The sequence below is a fragment of the Vicia villosa genome, linkage group LG3, assembly GCF_029867415.1.
Source record: "Vicia villosa cultivar HV-30 ecotype Madison, WI linkage group LG3, Vvil1.0, whole genome shotgun sequence".
Taxonomy (NCBI): domain Eukaryota; kingdom Viridiplantae; phylum Streptophyta; class Magnoliopsida; order Fabales; family Fabaceae; genus Vicia; species Vicia villosa.
The window spans coordinates 208,618,539-208,635,118 of NC_081182.1; the positions used below are offsets into that span (position 1 = coordinate 208,618,539).

Below are 16,580 nucleotides of genomic sequence, written 5' to 3' on the forward strand. Positions count from 1 at the left end.
AACGGCCTCCAGGTGATGTCGTCGTGCATCGTGCGGTCCAGGTACCCACGGTATGGTCCCACCGCATTGTTCCCCCTCTGGAGAACGTATCTGGCGGCCCTGGGCATGGCGTCAACGTACGTAGGATCGATGTGGAAACCGTGGATGCGGGAGAAGTAGGAGATGATCCAGCTCTGAAACATAAATAAATACGAAACATAAGTAAATATGAAACACAAATACGAAACATAAATAAATACGAACCAATTAAAATGAAACGTACCGTGAGTAGTGTGCAGGATCCAACCAACTGCCTCGTCCTCCAGTTGGAGGCCTCATTCAGCTTCTGGTAGAGGTATGCCAGAGTAGCTGCCCCCCAGTTCCACTGGTGAACGGTATTCAGGTCCATGAAGTAGCGGAGGTAGGTCACGTCGATGTACCTTGCACTCTTGTCCACAAAGCATGCAGCGCCTACCACATGCATGTACCAGCACCGGAGAGCGCAGCCGCGGTGATACTGTGTGAATAGATCGTCACCCGCGGCTTGGGCATCGGCCGCCGCGTCCAGGTGGTGCTCGAAATAGCGGCTCAGTGTGGTGAACCGGATATGAGGCCCAGATGTCGTGGCGCACTCAAAGTCAGCAACTTCGGGCTCCATGCCCAAATAGAGCGCCATCCACTGACTGGCCTCGACCCTCTGGATCCGGGAGTGAGTCAACAGCGCCCCCTTGATGGGCAGGTGGAGAAGACACTGCACATCATGCAAGGTGATCGTCATCTCCCCAACCGGCAAGTGGAAAGAAGACGTCTCCTTGTGCCAGCGCTCCACAAATGCCCCTGCATGCCGTGGCTGATGGTGGTGTACCCCATCATGCAGAGCGCGCTAAGCCCTGAACCCCGCACTGCGTCGTTAAACCACTCAGCTGCTGGTTTAAACAGACTGAAAATCTTTCGGGTATGGTTCACCATTTTCAAAGGATCTCTCTCCTGTTACAAAAAAAAAACAAATAAAAGCATATGTTAAATAGACCGTTAAGAAAATATCGAATAAACATCTAAATTATAAACGGTTAAATTAAAAAATACCTCTCCCTCCCATATACGCCTAGCGACGTGGTCGCGGTAGGATATCAGCACGGAAGTGTCAATGGGCCCTCCCGGGTAGCTGTCCTCCTGCTCATCCTCTTCCCTAGGTGGAGGGTCAACATCCGGTACCCCCCGGCTCAAGGTATGGAACTGCCACATCCTCCTCCTCTTCCTCCTCTCGCTGGCGGGAAGAAGATACCCGAGCCAGCCGACTCCTAGATCCAGATGAAGAGGTACCCTCTCCCACGTCCACGGGAACTCGCACACGGCGTCCCCGACCCTGCCCCCGTCCCTGGGTCGACGCCAGCTGCGCCGCCGCCCGCTCGCGTCTAGCCGACGCAGTCTGGTTCTCTCTACCCTGTCTGATGCGTGTTGGTTGGTTGCCTGACATGTTCCTGTAAACAATTGAAATCGATTAATATGCGAGACAAATGAAAAAACAAAAAAAATGCACTTCTGATACAGTTCGGAAGTTCATTTCCTAAAATTGGGATGGAGGTGATTTCGGAAATGAACTTCCGAAACACCCCTGCGCAGAACTTCTCTGCAACCTACAATGGCAGACCCCAAAACCAAACTTCAAAACAACCCATAATGCTTCTAAACAACCTAAATACTACTAACAACCTACCCCTATTTCATTTATGCAATTGAAAACAACCCTAACATGCATTTGAAATATGGATATAACAAATATAAAACTTACAAATTGAGTGATTTGAGGGCTTTTGAATGTAGTATAGCAATGTGATTGGAGCTTTGATGCAGCCTTGGAAGTGTGTTAGCAGAAAATTTCAGAGGAGTTGAGTTTGAAATTGGTTTAGGGTAAATGATTTGGGGGGAGGGGGGCTGTTTTGCTTAATCTACAAAACGTGCAATATTTCGGAAATGAACTTCCGAAATGGTATTTTCGGAAGTGCATTTCCGAAATAAGTCAATTTTTTTAAAAAAAAAGGCGCTTTCGGAGATGCATCTCCGAAAACACATTTTTCTTGCATTTCGGAAATGCATTTCCGAAGTCAGGGGTAGTCTGGGTTTTTCACCAGAGGTGGACTAGAAGGTTGGGAGGTGGCCAAAGAAATTTCCAAAATATATTGACTTTTAGTCACTATAAAATTACTTTGGCACTCACTTTTGGTCCCTCTACAGGACTAAAACTGAGTGCAAAAATAATTTTATAGAGATTAAAAGTCAATATTTTTCTTATAGAGACTAAAAGCCATTTTGGATAATTTTATAGGAATTAAAAACATACTTAACCCTAAATATTTTATAATTTAATTTTAATTCTTTTAATTATTATAAAATTTTTCATTAGTAATTTTGGTTTTTTTGGTCAACTTCCTTTAATGGAAGTTGACGTAACAAGTCAGTGGAAAACAACTTAGCAAAAATCAAAAAACATCTTAGTTTACATCTATTACAAACCTCCTCTAAATTTCTCATCCATCAACACTATCTTCAAATCCAAACCAAAACATCATCTTCAATAAGATGTAGCTGAACATTATCTTCAACAAAGACAGAAATATGTATGAAAATAAAGGACATACTCAGATGGTTGGATACTCAGACAAAAGATCTTGGTAAATTCTGCTATTTCTTGGGTATTGAGGTAGTCCAAATCACAACAAGAAAATCTTAAATTAGCTAGGGCAAATACACTAGCTAATTCGTAGCTAATCTCTATCAAACAAAAATAGTTGGAGATTTGTTGGAGATTAACTACAATATATGCCCTAGCATGGATTGAGTGGCTAATTATCTTGGCAAAAAATTTCTAACAAAATTCAAGCTAATATTAAATTATTCCTAGCTAAACCACAACAAAACAGTAGCAAAATTTCGAAGTTGAATTTATACTTCCCAACTAAACAGCTACAATATGACTACGAAAATATCATAACAAATCTCAAGCTAAATATTTAAAATAATTTTACAACTATTTTTTATTTTTTATAAATAAATCTTAATTAAACTAATTTATACTTTTATAATTATTTAAATTAATTAATTTAATTTTTAAATATAATATAATTTTTACTTTATTATTAAAATGAAAATACACTAGTCATTAAATAAATAAAAAATTAATTTTTTTAATATATTTAACAACACTGAAACAATAAACATCACAATAATATTCTAAAATCAATTTTTTAATATATTTAACAATACTAAAACATTATACATTACAATAATAATCTATTTTATTTCCAATTCAGAAATCACAACTCAGGTTTCATATTAACTCTGGTTTCCAAAATAGATTTCAGGCACTTCACTTTGCATGGGTGCTTTTGGCATGGATTGAATCAATAAAAGAATTGGCTCCAACATTGGCGCCAAATTTGTTTGGACAAAAGAAGTCATTGCCTTATCCACAACTTTCTTGATATCTTCCTCTATGGTTCTGGAATGACTAGTGACATCAACAAATGGGACAGACATAGTTCTTCTGACATCTAAGCTACGATCCATAAATATATGCCTTGTCTTTTTCTGTCCAGATACTTCTACCCACACTTTAGAATCAATCATCGGATGAGTGGAAGAGTCTTCTCCATACTTTTCCAATATAGCCGTGTCATATGACTCTTAAAAAACACATACGAAGAATATGTTAATTATGTAACCTACATTCATGTTAAACATTACACATTTAATTTTTAAATTTTAAAAACTTACAACAAATAACTTTGACCGTTGAGAGACATATTCTCCATCTTTTTTCTTATGAACTCGAGCATACACGTCTCTAATCGAAACTGTATGTTTTAACTCCTCCTGCAATTCACATTTAAAAAGTATTCATAAACCACAATTTACATTATAGAATCAACAATAAACAACAATGACAAATTGTAAACAAAGATGTTCAATGATTAGCAGCCAAAAGTGAAATAAATGCTTCATTTCTATATAGATGCTCATGGAAAAGTTAACAGCATCTAACAAATAAGTTTCATTGGTGTGTTAGAGTTATGATTCAGATGTATAGATGTTTTAGAATTTGGACAGGAGGTTCAGGTGTTAACCACCAGTTTATGCAGTTATTCTTCTTTTTGATCTATGATGTGTTATAAATACTAATTTTATTAATGGTAGCTTTGTGTGGTTTGTATTTTTTACTTGTAATTTGAATGTAAGGAAAGTGAGTTATGCACCAGATTTGCGTCTTTAATAAGAAAGCACACTAATTAATTGAAAACTAAAGCAAAAGTAATGAAAGAAACAGAACCAGAAGCAATTATGAGCAAAAACAATGAAAGAAACAGTACCAGAACCATTTGATCATTTTAACTATAATAAAGTGCAAGTCAGCCCCAAACATTAAGCTCATAAAATCTCATCAGAACTTACCATCCTTTTCTTATGTTCACCTAAGTTTATTGAACCTCCTGTGTGCAACACCGCATCCGGTAAGACAGCCCTGTTACAACGATTTGCATCAGATTTCTTCTTCTACTCTGGTTTCAACCAAATGTCAACCAAACCGTGCCTTCATTCCTTTCGGACCATGACCCTTAGTGTCAACCAAATTCGTTGAGTTCACTTCTCGTAAAGCTATTTTTCTTGCATTTTTTAAGTGATCGGGATACCGATCCAAGCATGTTATTTCCCATACAGTTCTTGCCATATTACGATCATAATCGGCTGTGAATTTATATTTATCCTACACCATTATTATAATATAAGTACAAATAATTTTATCTATAATTAGAAAGTATAATGCTATAAATTATAAATACTTACCATAAAATCCTTAAATAACTCATTCTTTGCTTCAATCGGATAATTTTTCCACTTTTCAGCTGGAATAGATCCTCGTGATCACCCTAGATATAATATCACGAGTCACGTTTTGAGGAACAAACCTCCTCCTGCAAGTGGGATATAAACTCATTTGATTAACTAAAATAATGGGCAACATGGTAGAGAACACACTAACTGCAAATTTTTCAGTCCATATTTCTAACTATGGTACCCCCCATTTCATTTCTCCATTCAGTGAATTTCATTTGTAAGTTATAGCAGCATACAACATCTCAGTTTATGAAACAATCAATCACATGCATACCTGAGATTGGAAGTTCTAATAAACTTGCTAGAATCCTGCATTAACAAAAGGTAATTCTAATAATTAAAATTTCAAAAAAAAACATCAATAGTAGAATCATATAACAAACAACAACAATTAAGCCTAATCCCAATAAGTAGTCGGCTACATGGATCAACTTTCGCCATAATGTTCTATCTAAGACAATGCTTCCATCCAAATCGTTAATCTCAATATCTTTTTTAAAAGTTTCTCTCAAGACCATATAACAAACACCACTAATAACTATTAGTGACTAAATCTCAATAAACCATCCTAGTAGAACCCATGCTTGAGACATATCTAATGATGAAAAAAATTGCAGATATTCCTAATTATAAAGTTAGTCAAGGATCATCATAAATTAATTTCAGAAACTAAACGACGCGGCAAAAGGTGAAGCATTACCATGGTTCCGTTGGATGTAGATCCACACATTTCACTCTTTCTGACCTCTGTGCAAGCTTTCGCTGATCAAAGATTAAGCAAACACATTAGCTTAATCCACATTAACCTCGGTTTCGCGAAATCTAACATCGGCACACAAACAACAAATCAAAATTGAAAGCAAACATACCTTGATTTAGAGTCTGAGAGGCTACAAACACAATGCAAGCAACAAACAAAAACCAAAACGATTCAGTTACACGGTTTAACACTAGATCCCATAGAAATTCAAATCGTAAGAGCTAGCTAAACAAATCGGTAACCTCGCATTTGAAGTTACCGATACCAAAACGATTAAAATCAGAAAATCGAGCAGAATTGGATCAGATCTAAGGTTGTAAACAATGCGAAATCGATTGAGAATGAACAACAGATCGAATAAGAAGGTTACCATGATTGAAGATTGGTGATTGAACTAGCCTCTGCCGTGATCAATCGTCGGAGATCAGAACGCGAATTCTTCGTCGACGAGCTCAATGAGGAAGAGAATGGCGAGACAAATGTTTTTGTATTGTGGGAGATCACAATGTAAATACAATGGGGATGAAAAATTTGCAGTTAGTGTGAGATTACGGAAATGCCACTGGATCTATAATTCGATGGAGTGTGGATTGTACGGAGATCTGTGAATGTTATGGATCTAACGGATATTATGTAGGATTATAGAGTAGTAAATTCAGTCCATATTTCTAACTGTTACAGGTTAATGAATTAACTATTAGCTATCTCTATCTCCCTCCCTGAAACTAACACATGAATTTGTGCATTTGAAAACTTGTAAGAAATAAGGAAACCATGCAATGTAATCGGTCTTACCAGGCTAAGGAAAAATGTAATGACTTTGGGTTTTACGATTAACAACGGTGGCCTTGACTTGCTCACTTGTGTCCAAGGTACCTGCATGATAATATTTGATTAGACCATAATTTTCCAATAATACCTTGTTGATAAAATATCAAACCAAATTTAATGACGCAAACACCACCCACCAAAACCTTGGCCCATTTCATAGACTTGGCTACATTGATCAAACATCATGATGATATCCTATTATTATAAGTCATGTTTAATGACAGACCATTTAAATCCATTTCTTTAGGTTAAAGGCTTAGCTAAATATAATATAATTTATGAGGAGTACATTCCTCAAGAGCCTCTAAAATTTTTAGTTAAATATTTTTTGTCCAGTAGGATAACTGCTCATATATGCAAGGCGTTCATGGATTGAATTAAAAGGCAGCATTTGTCGAACAACATAAACATGTGCACATGGATGTAGTTTATATAATATGATATAAAACAAAGGTATTGTAAATCATGACAGGAGCAACTATTATCCAGAAACTTAGTTTATGCATTAGTTTTAGAGTATCAGAAATAAACACAGTATTCTTCCCTAGGCTACTCATAACAAGAAAATTAAAGTGTTAAAATCCCCTAGGCTACTAAGCTACCTAATCATAGGAGTATACTATGAACATGTCCTAAGAGTATTAGAAATAAACACAGTATTCTTCCCTAGCACAACAAAGAGAAACTAGAAGAATAAAACAGAAGAGAAAAAGAAGAAAACCAATGGTGGGAGAGAGGTCATGAAGTGAGTTAGAGTTTGATATAAAGCTGCGAAGAAGACTACTCTTGCCAACACCATAATCACCAATCAGCAAAACCTTAATCATAGCTACTATTCCCAACTTTTGAAGAAGAACCCATGTTTTCAATTTTTTCAATCAACTTCCAAACTAACAATGAATCATTTCGCCATGAATCATTCAGAGACTTATATGGGATCAATTTACTACATACAAATGTGGAAAAATATGACTCAAATTTATAAGTTTTTGTATACTTTGATAATCTTTCTTTCTCTATTTCTTGTTGTAACCTACAGAGGTAAGTCATTTCTTCACACCAATTTTAATTGTTATTCCTACTCAAATATGGAAAAATAGGACTCAAATTTCAAGTAAAGTAACCACTCTATGTCAGTATTCAAGCCTTTATTACTAATCATCAATCTCTGCAATTCAAAGTGAAACTAATGCATCTTCACATCCAATTTTGAGAGATAGAAAAGTGATTAATTCTAAAGACTGCAAACTGATTTTGATATGTTCAGTAGCTCTTGTTAAGAATTCATTTTGCTTCTAGAATTAATTCTCTTTTAAAGCAATAATTTGTAGCTTTTGCCTCTCAAAGTGATTTTTACACTCCACTTTAAAATCATTCTAACTAAAATCACTTATATCAAAATCAGTTTTCGCCACAGTAGAGTTTATGTTTGGTTGCACATATAAATCACTTTTCGACTCACTAGAACCAACTTAACATAATCAATTAACTTAAAATCAAATAACATATAACCAAACATATTATTATGGATCTTCACTCCCAGCAATTGAAAGCGAAGCTGAATATTCCATAGACACGAAAGTCAAAACTAACCTTCGGATGTAAGACACAAAACTCTCAGTTGAAGAAGCGATCTCCGAAGAGAAAGTTGCAGCAGCGATATGATGGAGAAGCAGAGATTCCGATGGGAGACTTATCCTCACGTTTGCGACAAGAGGCGGTGATTTCGATTGATGAAGGGGAAGTCGCGGTTTCGATGACGGAGAAGTAGTGATTTGATCAGAGAAATAACGGTTTCGATGGAGAAAAGTGATTTTGATGGAGATTTTCCATTTGTGAAGGAAAAGTGATTTTGAAGAAAAAGTGATTTAGGGAAAAGGGTTTCGTCATTTGTGAGAAGGAAAAGTGATTTAAGGAAAAGGGTTTCGTGAGATTGTTTATGATAAGAGTTTTTTTTTTATTAAAATAATAATTTTGTTTGAAAGAGTATGTTTTAGGAAATCACTGTATCGAATAATATTTAATATTTCTATTTTTGTTTATGTAATTAGAGTTAAATAGATGTTTTTTAACTTGAAATCAACTATAAAAATAATTTGTAGTAAAATTTGGTAGCTAATCTATTATTTTCTTGTAGTGAATTAAAGATGGTTTGATGATTTCTCAGCTCAAATAAGCTATAGATATTTTGGAAGAAACAAATTTGTTGAACGCTAAACTAACTGATACTCCTATGGATCCAAGTGTCAAACTCCTACTCAATCAGGGGAGCCCATAGGAGATTGGTCGGAAAGTTGAAATATCTCACAGTTACTCGTCCGGACATTTCTTTTGCAGTTAGTGTAGTAAGTCAGTTCTTAAATTCTCTTTGCCAGGAACACATGAATGTTGTTGTTCGGATTATGAGATAAAACACTTAAATTTGTAGATCAATTCTAAATTTGTAGATCAATTCTCCACCTTTCAGTTTCTGGATCGAATTCTTGACGGTGCATAAGTCATATTCTTTTTCATTTACTAACAATGCTAAATCATATGTTTTATCTACTTAAAATCTTCATCACAAAACAAAAACAAAATATCAACAACTCCCATCACTAAAATAAATACTTAAAAAAAAATCAACACTTTTCTTCACTATCAAATCAATAAAACTTTATGTATGTGCTTTAATCAAACATACAATTATATTTGTCATTAATTTGAAACATGAACAAAAGTTACCCAAGCTCATTGAAATAGAAAAAGAGGACGTTATTGATATTACCCAAGCTCAATCTCATAATTCTTGTATTGTGCCATCACATCCCTGAATGAAGAAATCATGAAAAGTGAGATGTACTAGTACTTTCACCCGTGCGATGCACGGGACAAAAATATGGATAAATAATTTATTTTTATAAAACAAAAATGAATATAAATTAACAAAATTTTATATCTTTATACTTTATCAAACACAAAGTTATAGGTGTATCCGTACAATAAAAACATACACAAAAACATGAAAAAATATCGCAAAATTTGAATAGAACATGAAAACATACATTTCCCTTTTCTGAATTGAACAAAATAAAACTATAGAGTAAATTCATCATGAGACTTGAAAGAAAAAAATATGAATGAGAATATAAAACTCATTATAATAAAATATAATCAACAAATAAAGATAATGATAATAACCTTTTAACAAAATCCTTTAAAGTGGCAATTGGCGTCATCCACCGTAAATTTAATCATGATATAAATTAATAAAATATAAAGGAAAAATGATCATTAATTTTTTAATTTTTGTATACTTATGATATATATGATATCAATTTTTATATTTGAGAGTGAAATTAAAATTTTTTATGGTTGGAGGATCACACTAAGATTTGGAACGAAAATATAACATTAAATATTCAATAAAGGAAGACTCTGTTTTTTCCTTAAAAGATTGAGATTTGAAATGAAAATATAGCATTAAAATTTACATATAATAGTATGATATTATTCTATCTATTATTATATATAGATAATTATTATATTAAAAAAATTGATAAATTTTTTATAAAATTATCTTTTATTGATGATATAGAAATAATAAATTTAAAAAATTGAAAGAAAAGTGAATAATAAATTGAGAGTATAATAAAAAAATATGATAAATAATTTATTGACGTTGTAAAATGACTTTGTTATAATTTTTTAAAAATAATCTATAATATAAAATAAAAAATGGAGAGAGAACATTCAAATAATAGTATAAAATTATTATAAATTGGAGTACCAGTTTAAATAAAAAAAATTATTCATTTGTTAAATTAAATATGTTATATGTGTAAATGAATAGAACAATCTTTTGAATTAATATTGCATTTCTAAATTAGTTATAAAAATTATTATCATATGAAAGGGTTAGAGAGTAATAATTATTTTACATTTTAACATTTACATAAATAAATAAATAAAAAATTAAGTTTATAAAAAATTATATAAGTGTTAATCAGAGTATTTTTCTTAATGAAAAAATCATTGTATGTGGGTGGAATTAGTGGTTAATGAAAAAAATTATTTAAGGAGAAAATGTAACTACTATTATAGCGATTAATTAATCACATGTGCTTGGATTTATAGTTAAAAATTAGAACAAACTGATCCAAAATAAAATAAATCACATTTATTTCTATCCTTTTATTCTTTTATTTATTTTTGGAAGAGTATCTTTTTTATTTATTAAAAGTATAAAAGGACACATAATATTTGATAGAATTAACGTCTAATGTAATAATAATAATAATAATAATAATAATAATAATAATAATAATAATAATAATAATAATAATAATTAATAATAATAATAAATGGTTTTAATTTATTTTTTACTGTAATTTTTTATTGTTTTTCCGTTTATATTTAAAGTGATTTGTCACCTGCCGTTTAAAAAATTAAAAATCTTTTTTACTAATTAATATGGATTAATAACATATAAGCATATATCTATCATTGTCAATGACAAAAACAAAAAGGTATTGATATGAATCAAATTCAAAATATGGATCCATCTAGATGTGAGCCTCTCTCACACAATCACATAAATAATGATAGTTCATGTGAAGTCATATGATTCATATTTAATTTTAGTTTTGGATTTCAAAATTTTATAAAAAAAAAAAATTAAATTCTCATTCGAAACAATTACAAAGTTTTTTTTTTCTTAGAAGTTTAATGACTAAAAATATTTTTGGAATATGATGCATAATTAGTAGTATAGCATATACATAAGTGAAAAGTTATAGTAGTTATTAATTTTTATCGAGGAAGTTTTTAGCCAAAAAGTGAATTCTCTAGTAACATAATATATTACAACTTATATGGTATAAGTCCTCTTTAAGATGACTTAAAATCACCGAATAATGCCGGTTTAACTGAAACTTGGATGTTTGAACACTGAAAAAAGTACATCACTAAATGAAAATATAATAACTTGGTAAAATATGAAATAACACATGATAGGTTATAAACAACAAATGAAATACTCACATTTTCATCAAGCAAAATAGAAATTGAAAAATTTCTATACCCGAAATTTGATGAATCTCGATGCAATATTTCTTTGTAGAATTCAAAAATAAAAATAAACAGTAAACCAATTAAAAATTAAAAGAGAAGGCAGAAGATGAAGAAGAAAAATAGAAAAAAGTTACTTACCTGCTGAAAATTTTGGAGAATATGAAAAATAGATGGGGTGTAGATGTATTTGTACTAAAATCATTATGTGATAATGTGAATGGACGCAATAATACAATTAATTAGTGGAGTTGAAGTTTTTGGAATTGGTAACTGACAAAATATAATATTGAAGTAATTAATATTGAATTTTAAAATTAATACATTAAATAAAATTTGTTGGACTGTTTACTTATATTAAAAGACATGAAATAAAATAATAATTGTAACTAATTTAATGTTTAGTAACTGAATAAGAATAATTATTATTGTAATAGTAACCGAAATCTACAAATAATTATTTTAATATAGTATAACCATTATGAAATATAATAATGTTTAGTAACTGTGATAAGAATAGTAATTATTATAATAGTAACCGAAATATATTAATCATTATTTTAATATAATATACCTATTATAAAATATATATAATTGTTATTGTTATTAATTTAATGTTTAGTAACTGCAATAAGAATAATTATTATTATAATACTAATAAAATATATTAATAATATTTTTATAATATAACACAAAAATAATATTTAATATTTAATTATAATTAAATGATAGCACGAAAATAATATTTAATTACTATATGCATCGTGATAAAAGTATTATAACTATGAAATTAAGATTTTAAAAATTAAACACGTTTATATTTTTAAGTATAAATATAAAATATGTTGTCAAGATTTTGGATAGTTTTAATTTTAAACTACTTTATTATAATAATTTAATCTATTTTATAATTAATTTAAAATGTTGAATTATATAAAATTGAAAACTGTAATATGTTACCAAAGTTTTCATCATGACAACCTTGGATTTACAATTCATTAAATTGATAATAATAATAATAATAATAATAAAAATAAAAAAATTTAAATATATTTTGATTCCAAAAAAATATATTAGAATATTATTTATGTTTTTTTATTTCTTCCCTTTTATAAATTAATTTGATTGTAAAAAATAATTTTGTATAATTTAATCCTGATTATTATTATTTATTTATTTATTTTTATAGCTAGCTTATTATTATTATTACTATTATTATTATTATTATTATTATTATTATTATTATTATTATTATTATTGGGTCTATTTAATAAATAATATATTATTTATTATAAAATCCTATTTATTTATTTTATTTCTTCTCTAACATAAATTAACTTTATTGTTAAAATGATTTTGTAAAATTTAATCCTTACCATTATTATTATTATTATTATTATTATTATTATTATTATTATTATTATGATTATATTTTTTATTGCTATAGATCAATATTAATAATATAGGTATAATTATTATTTTTATTATTATTATCATTATTATTTTAATTATTACTATTATTATTACTTTTATTGTTATTATTATTTTTATTATTTATTTATTTTTGACATAGGGACAAATTAGTAAAAATGCAATTAGGATTTATGTTTATAGTTGTTACCAAGGTGACATGTGGCTAGGGTTGCTATCATGACAACCTTGGATTTATAGTAAGTAGATTATGATTATATTTTTTATTGCTATGGATCAATATTAATAATATAGGTATAATTATTATTTTTATTATTATTATCATTATTATTTTAATTATTACTATTATTATTACTTTTATTGTTATTATTATTTTTATTATTTATTTATTTTTGACATAGGGACAAATTAGTAAAAATGCAATTAGGATTTATGTTTATAGTTGTTACCAAGGTGACATGTGGCTAGGGTTGCTATCATGACAACCTTGGATTTATAGTAAGTAGATTAGAGATAGAATGGAAGAAAATAATTTCAGTTATTATAAAGAGGTTTCAAAACCCCCAAGCTAACTCGTTTTAATATTTCCCACTCTGTCACTACCACGTTCGTTATTATTAGACCAAGTAGACGACAAAAACCCTAAGATTAATTATTTTTTAGTGAAATGTGAATATTCAAATTAGGGTGTCCCGTGTTCATGCCGACCCAAATCAATTAAACTTATCAATTATTTCAATCTATTTCTTTACGGTATATCTAATTTAAAAGTGATTTTTGTTAAAAAGGAAGTTAAATTTAAAATTTATCACTAAAATAGTGACACATATTCATTCTTGCATTTCTTCTTCAAATTGTTTCGTACTAAATAGCACTACTCTTTCATTTAAGAGTGATTTTTGTTAAAATAATAAAGATAAAAAAAAAGTATAAATTATAAGTTAAAACATTATTTGAAATAGTGTATGGAAAATAAGTTATAAGTTAGCAAAATAAGATATAAGTTATTGATGAAAAGACTGTTACTAAATATGTCTAAATTATCACGAGTTATAAGCTATCAGCTATAAGCTATAAACAATAAACTAAAAAATGTGTCATACCATAGTAAAACTAGTCGGTAGGTGATAACTGATGACTTGTAGCTGATAGCTAGTAGGCAAAACGGGTCGTGGTCCGTAGGGCTGGCCCACGCCCACGCCATTAAATGGCGGGTTGAGTTGAGATTTTAGGCCCACCGACCGCCCCGCCAAAACTCGTCGTCTGCCTTGCCAAAGTCCACCGCCAGCCAACGTCGACCGCTCCTTCAAAATCCGCTCTTCTTTTTTGTGGAGCAAATAAGAATAATTTTATTCCAAAAACAAATGAAGTACAAAGTCGATCCACCATGGATCCAGACACAAACAGACTAGTACACTAAGAGGTTACAACAACAACTCACTCATCTAGCCTATTTTTTTAATTCTAATTTTTGATGATTTTATTTTATATATTATTTGTGAATATGCAATATTTTTTAAGTAAAATTTGTTTAAAAGATGCTTTATAAAAAATTGTTCAAAAAACAATGTGAAAAATCTAAATAAAATGTAAAAAAAAGTCTATTAATCTATTAGAAAAATTAAAAAAATAGGCAGGTAAGCCCGTTTTATCACCCCTACTGGTAGCTGATAACTTATAATTAATAAGTTAACTTGAGTGTTTGATAAATTAACTGTTACACTAACTGATAAATACAAAATGACATAAAATCATATTTTTAATTAAAAATTGATGGTTCATTATCTTATTATATTATTAATTAATATGTATTTGATAAAAATAAAATATTAATAAAAACATGCAAACCATTTTTAATATAGGCTTAAATACAATTTTCGTCCCTGTAAGTTAGCGTGTTTTTTATTTTCGTCCCTGTAAGTTATTTTTTTGGGTTTTAGTCCCTATATCTTACTTTTTGCTTGAGGTTTAGTCCCTAAAGTCAAAATCCGCAGGAAAATCTGCAGGTTACCTGCGGATTTTCTTGTGAAATTTCCTACGGATTTTGATTTTAAGGACTAAAACGAACGCAAAATTGAAATATAAGGACTAAAACCCAAAAAAATAACTTACAGGGACGAAAATAAAAAAACACGCTAACTTATAGGGACGAAAAGTGTATTTAAGCCTTTAATATATATGAAAAATTAAAGATAGCATCAAAATATATTAAATTTATATATAAATTTATAATGAAATTTACGGAAATACATAGTCAAATTGTAATTTTGAATTTAGTTATATTAATCCAATATAATAATAAAAATAAATAAGTTTATTGTCTAATATTTTGTAATTAAACTGCAATAATATTCTAGAAGAAAAAATCACAAATTAAAAACTTCTTCAAATAACTTTAAAAAAAAAAAAAACTAATAACTAATAAACAAACTAAAAAATAGAGTTTTTTTATTAATGAGAACTAAAAAGTGAAAATTAAATTTTCTTTTGTTGAGTCTCGTCAGTCCTGTTCCAGAAACTATCTCCTTTTTTATCAATCCCAATAATTGAATTCCTTGAAATATTGAACCATGATTGAATGAGAAGTTCATCCTCCTTTGGTTGAAATCTTATTTTCGACATATTCATAATCGATGTAGTTTTGACTTCTTCATCAAGGTTGATTGTTTTCAACCCATCTTGAGCTTGAGTACAAAATTGTGGTGTTTCAGGCTCTTGATCATTTACTTCCACATGACTATTATCCATTTGAACTTTATGAAACACAGTGGGACTATTTGATTGAGATGAAAAGTGTTGATAATAATATGGGTAATTTCTAAAATGTGGATAATTTTGTTGATTTGGGATAAAAGTAGAATTTTGAAAATTTGAGTTATGACGTGAGTTTGGATTATTGGATGCATTTTGTTGATTTGGGATAAATGGGGGAATGCCACAATTTTGCATGAAATTGGACCAAGAATTATGGTGGTTGGGGTTCATTGGTAAATGAAATGTGTAGAAGAAAAAAAATTTAAAAAAAATATTCAAATTTAGACTAAATGTAAATGAAAAATTATGGTTGATTTATTATCAAACTACTTTTTTTATAGTAAATTAAAACTTGTAAAAGTTTTGAATGAGATGTAACTGTTATTTTTTTAACGGTAAAAAAATAATTTGAAATTTGTATTTCAATCAAAGCAGCTCCAAATTAATATATAAATACCGATCACAGTTGCGGAGGATCGAACCGTAGTAATTAATACCACATTTTTTGCCTTCAATTATTCCTACTACACTGACAACAAATGGTACAGCTAAGCAAAAGCTACCGTATTTATGATCTAAGTGTGAAAACCCAAAAGTTCCTTTTCCCATTACTACTTCTTATGGATTCGGCTATGATCATGTTAATGATAATTACAAGGTAGTTGTTGTTTTTCGGTATTCTATTCACACTGAAGTAAAGGTTCATACTCTTGGCACTAATATTTGGAAAAGTATAGAAAAGTTTCCTTCTTGTTGCATTCCTTCTACGCGTTTAGGGACATTTGTAAGTGGGACAATTAATTGGCTGGTTCTTAAAGATGGGAGGAATCCATATTTTTTTGTTTCTTTTGATTTGAAAACGGAGTGTTACCAAGAGATTTTG

The 16,580-nt window shown here is 30.0% G+C and overlaps 2 long non-coding RNA genes across 4 annotated transcripts; both read right to left on the reverse strand.

Moving 5' to 3' along the window:
- Positions 1 to 3,183: 3,183 nt before the first annotated feature.
- On the reverse strand, positions 3,184 to 4,968 carry LOC131593418 (uncharacterized). The gene is made up of 4 exons (XR_009280966.1): positions 4,822 to 4,968; positions 4,429 to 4,741; positions 3,754 to 3,852; positions 3,184 to 3,660 (listed from the first exon to the last, which is right to left on the reverse strand). It is a non-coding gene; the product is annotated as an uncharacterized LOC131593418 (long non-coding RNA).
- A 196-nt stretch (positions 4,969 to 5,164) lies between these two features.
- On the reverse strand, positions 5,165 to 8,369 carry LOC131593419 (uncharacterized). 3 transcript variants are annotated; one of them, XR_009280969.1, is made up of 4 exons: positions 8,057 to 8,369; positions 5,742 to 6,508; positions 5,573 to 5,634; positions 5,165 to 5,181 (listed from the first exon to the last, which is right to left on the reverse strand). It is a non-coding gene; the product is annotated as an uncharacterized LOC131593419 (long non-coding RNA). The 3 variants fall into 3 exon arrangements; XR_009280967.1 differs by having other exon boundaries at positions 5,573 to 6,508; XR_009280968.1 differs by lacking the exon at positions 5,165 to 5,181 and having other exon boundaries at positions 5,204 to 5,634.
- Between the last annotated feature and the right edge of the window lie 8,211 nt (positions 8,370 to 16,580).